Source organism: Lolium rigidum, chromosome 7 (assembly GCF_022539505.1).
Source record: "Lolium rigidum isolate FL_2022 chromosome 7, APGP_CSIRO_Lrig_0.1, whole genome shotgun sequence".
In the NCBI taxonomy this organism is placed as follows: Eukaryota; Viridiplantae; Streptophyta; class Magnoliopsida; order Poales; family Poaceae; genus Lolium; species Lolium rigidum.
In genome coordinates this window covers 310487134-310495080 of record NC_061514.1, presented here as the reverse complement: position 1 = coordinate 310495080, position 7947 = coordinate 310487134, and positions in this window count along the sequence as shown.

The following is a 7947-nucleotide window of genomic DNA, read 5'->3' as shown; positions in this document are numbered from 1 at the left end:
CAACTTGCAAAAAAGATCCTCTTTTCCAGGCACAACAAACCTTCAGGTTGGTCCATGTATATCTCCTCCTCAAGCTCTCCATGCAGAAAAGCAGTCTTCACATCTAACTGCTCAAGCTCAAGATCATGCATAGCCACAATACCAAAGAATGCACAAATGGAACTATGCTTCACAACCGGAGAGAATACATCATTATAATCAATACCTGGAATTTGGCTGAAACCTTTTGCTACTAACCTTGCCTTAAACCTCGGAGGCTCATTAGAAGACAAACCTTCCTTTCTTTTAAATATCCACTTACAGCGGACAACCTTCTTTTGTTTAGGCAAGGGCACAACATCCCATGTGCCATTCTTGTCAAGCGATTGCATCTCCTCTTGCATAACAGAAATCCACTTCACGCGGTCAACGGATGCAACAGCCTCAGTATATGTAGCAGGTTCAGTATCATGCTCCACCTGTTCAGCACAACTCAAAGCATGATGAACAAGATTACATTCTTCAATTAAACGAGGACGTGGACCTTTGTTACGCCTCGGTCTATCAACATCAATGGAACCATTTGTTTGCTGCAAAACAGGTGGTGAGTGCTGAACATCAGTGTTATCATTTTCTGTCTCCTCCACGTGCTCCACCTGCACGCTAATCCTCTGTTGCTCATCATCAGAAACATCAGAAATATCAATATCATCAGAAACATCTGTAGATGAACTCTTATAAAATATGACAGCCTCATTAAAGACAACATTCCTGCTATGCAAAACTTTCTTAGTTTCAGGATTCCACAACTTATATGCCTTAACTCCTGAACCATAACCAAGAAACACACACTTAACAGCCCTAGGCTCTACCTTTCCATTATCAACATGAGCATAAGCAGTGCAACCGAACACTCTCGACTGTGAATAATCAGCAGGTGAACCAGACCATATCTCAATAGGAGTTTTCTTATCAAGTGGAATACAAGGTGACCTGTTTATCAAGTAACAGGCAGTTGAGGCCGCTTCAGCCCAGAAATGTCTATGCATACCAGCATTGGACAACATGCAGCGAGCTTTGGAGATGATGGTTCTCTTCATCCTCTCCGCCACACCGTTCTGTTGAGGAGTGTATGAGATGGTGTGGTGCCTGACAATGCCTTCATCGCTGCAATAATCATTAAAGATAGTAGAACAAAATTCCATGCCATTGTCAGTATAAAGCAATTTAACTTTCTTTTCTGTTTGCTTCTCTACCTAACTTTCCACTTTCTAAAAGCATCAAACACATCAGATTTATGTTTCAGAAAGAACGGCCACACTTTTCTGGAGTAATCATCTATGATAGTAAGCATGTAATTTGCACCACCAAGAGAAGTCTTGCGGGAAGGTCCCCACATATCAGCATGCACATAATCTAAAATCCCTTTGGTGGTATGAACAGAAGCATTGGATTTAACTCTTTTATGCTTACCAAAAATGCAGTGCTCACAGAACTTAAACTTACTAAAATTGCAGCCATCTAGCAGATCTCTCTTGTGCAATTCTTCCATGCCATGTTCACTCATATGTCCAAGACGCATATGCCACAGATTAATTTTACCAGATTCATCAGGAATAACAGCAGCATCAATACCAGACAAAGTACGACCTCTAAGAACATATAATTTTGCAGAATTCATATCACCAATCATGTGAACGAGAGAACCTTTTGATACCTTCAGAACTCCATATGCTTTATAATAGTATTGATCAAGATTATGATAGTAGCATGTCACTTCAGAAATTATCCTTGTTATCGTTTACCTACTCGAGGGCGAGTAGGAACTAAGCTTGGGGATGCTTGATACGTCTCAAACGTATCTATAATTTCTTATATTTCATGCTAGTTATATGACAATACTCACATGTTTTATATACACTTTACATCATTTTGATGCATTTTCCGGCACTAACCTATTAACAAGATGCCGAAGCGCCGGTTCTCGTTTTCTGCTGTTTTTGGTTTCAGAAATCCTACACAGAAAATATTCTCGGAATTGGACGAAACAAAAGCCCACGGTCTTATTTTGCACGGAGCCTTCCAGAAGTCCGAAGAGGAGACGAAGAGGGGCGACGAGGTGGCCACACCCTAGGGGGCGCGCCCCCTGGGCGCGCCGCCCTATGGGGTGGGCCCCTCGGGCGCCTCCCGACTCTGCCCCTTCGCCTATTTAATCTCTCTGTCGCGAAAACCCTATCACCGAGAGCCACGATACGAGAAAAGTTACTGTGATGCCGCCGCCGCCAATCCCATCTCGGGGGATTCAGGAGATCGCCTCCGGCACCCTGCCGGAGGCGGGAATCATCACCGGAGGACTCTACATCATCATGCCCGCCTCCGGATTGATGCGTGAGTAGTTCATCCTTGGACTATGTGTCCATAGAAGTAGCTAGATGGTTGTCTTCTCCTCTTGTGCTATCATGTTTAGATCTTGTGAGTTGCCTATCATGATCAAGATCGTCTATTTGTAATGCTACATGTTGTATTTGTTGGGATCCGATGAATATTAAATACTATGTCAAGTTGATTATTGATCTATCATATATGTGTTGTTTATGATCTTGCATGCTCTCCGTTGCTAGTAGAGGCTCTGGCCAAGTTGATACTTGTAACTCCAAGAGGGAGTATTTATGCTCGATAGTGGGTTCATGCCTCCATTGAATCGCGGGACAAGTGACGTAAAGTTCTAAGGTTGTGGATGTGCTGTTGCCACTAGGGATAAAACATCGATGCTTTGTCTAAGGATATTTGTGTTGATTACATTACGCACAGTACTTAATGCAATTGTCTGTTGTTTGCAACTTAATACTGGGAGTAGTTGATACTTTTTAAGCATAGATGCATGCTGGATAGAGGTCTATGTTCTTTGTCGTAATGCCCTAAGTAAATCTCATAGTAGTCATCATGATATGTATATGCATCTCTATTTGTCAATTTCCCAATTGTAATTTGTTCACCCAACATGCTATTTATCTTATTGGAGAGACACCACTAGTGAACTGTGGACCCCGGTCCATTCTTTTACATCTGAAATACAATCTACTGCAATCTCTGTTATGTGTTGTTCTTCGCAAACAAACATCATTCTCCACACCATACGTTTAATCCTTTGTTTACAGCAAGCCGGTGAGATTGACAACCTCACTGTTAAGTTGGGGCAAAGTATTTGATTGTGTTGTGCAGGTTCCATGTTAGCGCCGGAATCACTGGTGTTGCGCCGCACTACACTCCTCCACCAACAACCTTCACGTGGCCTTCATCTCCTACTGGTTCGGTAACCTTGGTTTCTTTCTAAGGGAAAACTTACTGCTGTGCGCATCACACCTTCCTCTTGGGGTTCCCAATGGACGTGTGCATCACGCGCCATCACTTCCTTCCCCATGAAGACCTTGCGTTGGCTTATCGATAGGAGAATTTGAAGGTCGGAGTCGAAAGAACCATTACTCTGGTTGCCGACAGTCATCAAGATGTCGACTGGGCAAAGGCTGGCAACCCCAAGGGAATGAACAAGGAAAAATGGAAGACTTTGGTGAAGGCTGCAAAGCCTCACTCGAAGAAGATCCTTGCCTTCATGAGTCACAAACCTGCCGCATCTGCCAGCACTGCCAAACCGGAGGTCAAGTAGACCAACCTACCCCTTTATTTTTTTCTTTTTTCCTTTTGTAGCTATCGTTGTCCTTGTGATTTGCGACCGTCTTTGTTGGCCCATTAGAATCATCTTTTGTAAGGGGCCTTAACTATATAAAAATTCTCAACTATCAATGAAAAAAAAAGAATCCTTACTGAATGATTGATTGTCAACATTTCTTTCTTCCAGTTCGTATGTTTCCCCCAGGGTTGGTGACACCATCGTATAGATCGGCGAAAACCTCCTGAACGGAAGTAGATCTGTCGATGAAGTCGAAGATGTCGATGCTCTCAGAGTCGCTGCTCAGATCTGAATATGCAGATGACCCGAAAGACATGTTACCGAAGATATCGGCGAGTTTTCCGCTTGAAGCGGGCTTGGTGAAGCTTGGCGGCGAGGTCTCTTCTTTGCCTGTCTCAAACGATGATGATGATCCCAAGAAATCAGAATCGACCACTAATGGACCCGATGAAAATGGTACCGCGAGTCGATGCGATCCTTCCTTCGCGACGCGGAAGTGGAAACTCCCGAATGTGATCTCCATTGGCTCCTCCAGGTGCGCATATGCATCCACACGGGCGGGAGGGTGAGGTATAAAATCAACGAGATCGGTTTTGATCTGTTTACCTCCATCCATCACGTTGCTTGCTACCGATGAAGTTGACGATGTTGTCGAAGATATTGATGGTGACATCGAGATCAGATCCTTGTCACCTCTAATTCCCACAGATGGCGCAAATTGACAAGGTATTAACTTGTAAATGCCTACAAGTTGTAGACTTGGGTTTCGCGGAAGTAGAGGGCAAGTAGATCTCAAAGGTTTCAGCCGAAAAGGTGCTCGACTGCTAAAAACTAGGGTTGAGTTGACAATGAGATTGATCCTTTCTTTCTCCCTCGACTCTCCCTTATATAGGAGGCGGAGCCGAGGGTTTCGTGATGTACAAGTTACAACAGCGGGAGACTCTTTGAGTTCGTCCGTATAATTACAAGTCTCTATTCCTAATATATCTCTAACTTCCATAGTCGATGCTTTATTGGGCTTCCAGGCTTCATAATCTTCGGATCATGGGCCTTCAGTAAACCCCGGGTACCTTCTTCGGCAAGCCCATTAGGGATGCCTATGTCAATCACCAAGGAAAACATGTATGGGCTCAAGGCTGACCCTTGATGTATTCCTATCGTTATTGGGAAGGTACATGTCTCAATATCACCTACGCAAACACTTGTTACAACATGATCGTACATATCTCTGATGAGGGTAATGTACTTTGTTGGAACTTTATGTTTCTCTAGCGCTCACCACAAGACTATCCTTGGTATCTTGTCATATGCCTTCTCCAAGTTGATGAAGACTATATGTAGCTAGGTTGTTCTTCTGCTCCCTACATCTCTCCATAAGTTGGCGAAGTAAGAAAATTGCCTCGGTGGTAGATCTCCTGGGCATAAAACCGAAATGGTTTTTAGTGACATTTGTCACTCTCCTCAAGAGATGCTTGATGATTCTCTCCCAAAATTTCATAGTATGGCTCATAAGCTTAATCCCCCGATAGTTAGTACAACTTTGGATATCTCCTTTATTCTTGAAGATAGGTACTAATATGCTTCTTCTCCACTCTTCAGGCATCGTGTTTGACCGAAAATGTGGTTGAAAAGCTTAGTTAGACATACTATTGCCACGTCTCCAAGGCTTCTTCACACCTCAATTGGGTCATCATCACGGCCAAGGGGCTTTCCTCCTTTCATCCTTTTGAGGGCCTGATACGTCTCAAACGTATCTATAATTTCTTATGTTCCATGCTAGTTTTATGACAATACCTACATGTTTTGTTAACACTTTATGTCATTATTATGCATTTTCCGGAACTAACCTATTGACAAGATGCCGAAGTGTCAGTTCCTGTTTTCTGCTGTTTTTGGTTTCCGAAATCCTAGTAAGGAAATATTCTCGGAATTGGACGAAATCAACACCCAATATCTTATTTTTCCACGAAGCTTCCAGAACACCGGAGAGAGACCAGAGGGGAGCCAGGGGGCCCCACACGCCAGGGCGGCGCGGCCAAGGGGTGGGGCGTGGCCCCCTAGTGTGTGCTCCCACCAGGGCCCCTCCGAGGCTGCCCTTCCGCCTACTTAAGGACTCCGTCGCGAAAACCCTAGGGGAATAAGCCACGGGACGAGAAAAGTTACGCAGCCGCCGCCATCGCGAAGCCAAGATTCGGGGGATAGAAGTCTCTAATCCGGCACCCTGCCGGGACGGGGAAGTGCCCCCGGAAGGCATCTCCATCGACACCACCGCCATCTTCATCACCGCTGCTGTCTCCCATGATGAGGAGGGAGTAGTTCTCCCTCGAGGCTAAGGGCTGTACTGGTAGCTATGTGGTTCATCTCTCTCTCCCATGTGATCTTTATGTGATCATGAGCTTTGTGATCTAGTTGAATATCATCTATGTGCTACTCTAGTGATGTTATTAAAGTATTCTATTCCTCCTTCATGATGTAATGGTGACAGTGTGTGCATCATGTAGTACTTGACATAGGTTATGATTGTAATCTCTTGTAGATTATGAAGTTAACTATTACTATGATAGTATTGATGTGATCTATTCCCCCTTTCATAGCCTGAAGGTGACAGTGTGCATGCTATGTTAGTACTCGGTATAATTGCAATGATCTATTGATACGTCTCCAACGTACCTATAATTTCTGATGTTCCATGCTTGTTTTATGACAATACTTACATGTTTTGCTTGCACTTTATAATGTTTTTATGCATTTTCCGGAACTAACCTATTAACAAGATGCCGAAGTGCCAGTTCCTGTTTTCTGCTGTTTTTGGTTCCATAAAGGCTGTTCGGGCAATATTCTCGGAATTCGACGAAACGAAGACCAAACATCATAATTCACCGAGACGGACCAGGACACCGAAGGGGAGTCAGAGGGGAGGCCTGGGGCCCCCACACCATAGGGCCGCGCGGGCCAGCCCCTGGCCGCGCCGGCCTATGGGGTGGGCACCCTGTCGCCCCTCCTGCGCGGCCACTTCGCCTATATAAGTCCTTTCGACCTAAAAACGCGATACCTTTTGACGAAACTCCAGAAAGACTCCAGGGGCGCCGCCACCGTCGCGAAACTCCAATTCGGGGGACAGAAGTCTCTGTTCCGGCACCCTGCCGGGACGGGGAAGTGCCCCGGAAGCCATCTCCATCGACGCCACCGCCTCCATCATGCTCCGTGAGTAGTTCCCCCATGGACTACGGGTTCTAGCTGTAGCTAGTTGGTATCATCTCTCCCATGTACTTCAATACAATGATCTCATGAGCTACCTTACATGATTGAGATTCATCTGATGTAATCGGTGTTGTGTTTGTTGGGATCCGATGGATTGTTACGTTATGATTAGTCTATCTATAAAGTTTGTGAAGTTATTGTTGCTGCAATCTTGTTGTGTTTAATGCTTGTCACTAGGGCCCGAGTGGCATGATCTTAGATTTAAGCTCTATACGTATTGCTTAGATTGTATCTACAAGTTGTATGCACATGTCTATGTCCGGAACTGATACGTCTCCGACGTATCGATAATTTCTTATGTTCCATGCCACATTATTGATGTTATCTACATGTTTTATGCACACTTTATGTCATATTCGTGCATTTTCTGGAACTAACCTATTAACAAGATGCCGAAGTGCCGCTTGCTGTTTTCTCGCTGTTTTTGGTTTCGAAATCCTAGTAAGGAAATATTCTCGGAATTGGACGAAATCAACGCCCGGGGGCCTATTTTTCCACGAAGCTTCCGAAGTCCGAAGACGAAACGAAGTGGGGCCACAGGGTGCCCAAACCCTAGGGCGGCGCGGCCCCCCCCCTGGCCGCGCCGGCCTATGGTGTGGGGCCCCTGTGCCCCCTCCTGACTTGCCCTTCCGCCGCGCCGGCCTATGGTGTGGGGCCCCTGTGCCCCCTCCTGACTTGCCCTTCCGCCTACTTAAAGCCTCCGTGACGAAACCCCCAGTACCGAGAGCCACGATACGGAAAACCTTACTGAGACGCCGCCACCGCCGATCCCATCTCGGGGATCCAGGAGATCGCCTCCGGCACCCTGCCGGGAGGGGAATCATCTCCCGTGAGGACTCTACGCCGCCATGGTCGCCTCCGGAGTGATGTGTGAGTAGTCTACCCCTGGACTATGGGTCCATAGCAGTAGCTAGATGGTTGTCTTCTCCCCATTGTGCTATCATTGTCTGGATCTTGTGAGCTGCCTAACATGATCAAGATCATCTATCCGTAATTCTATATGTTGCGTTTGTTGGGAT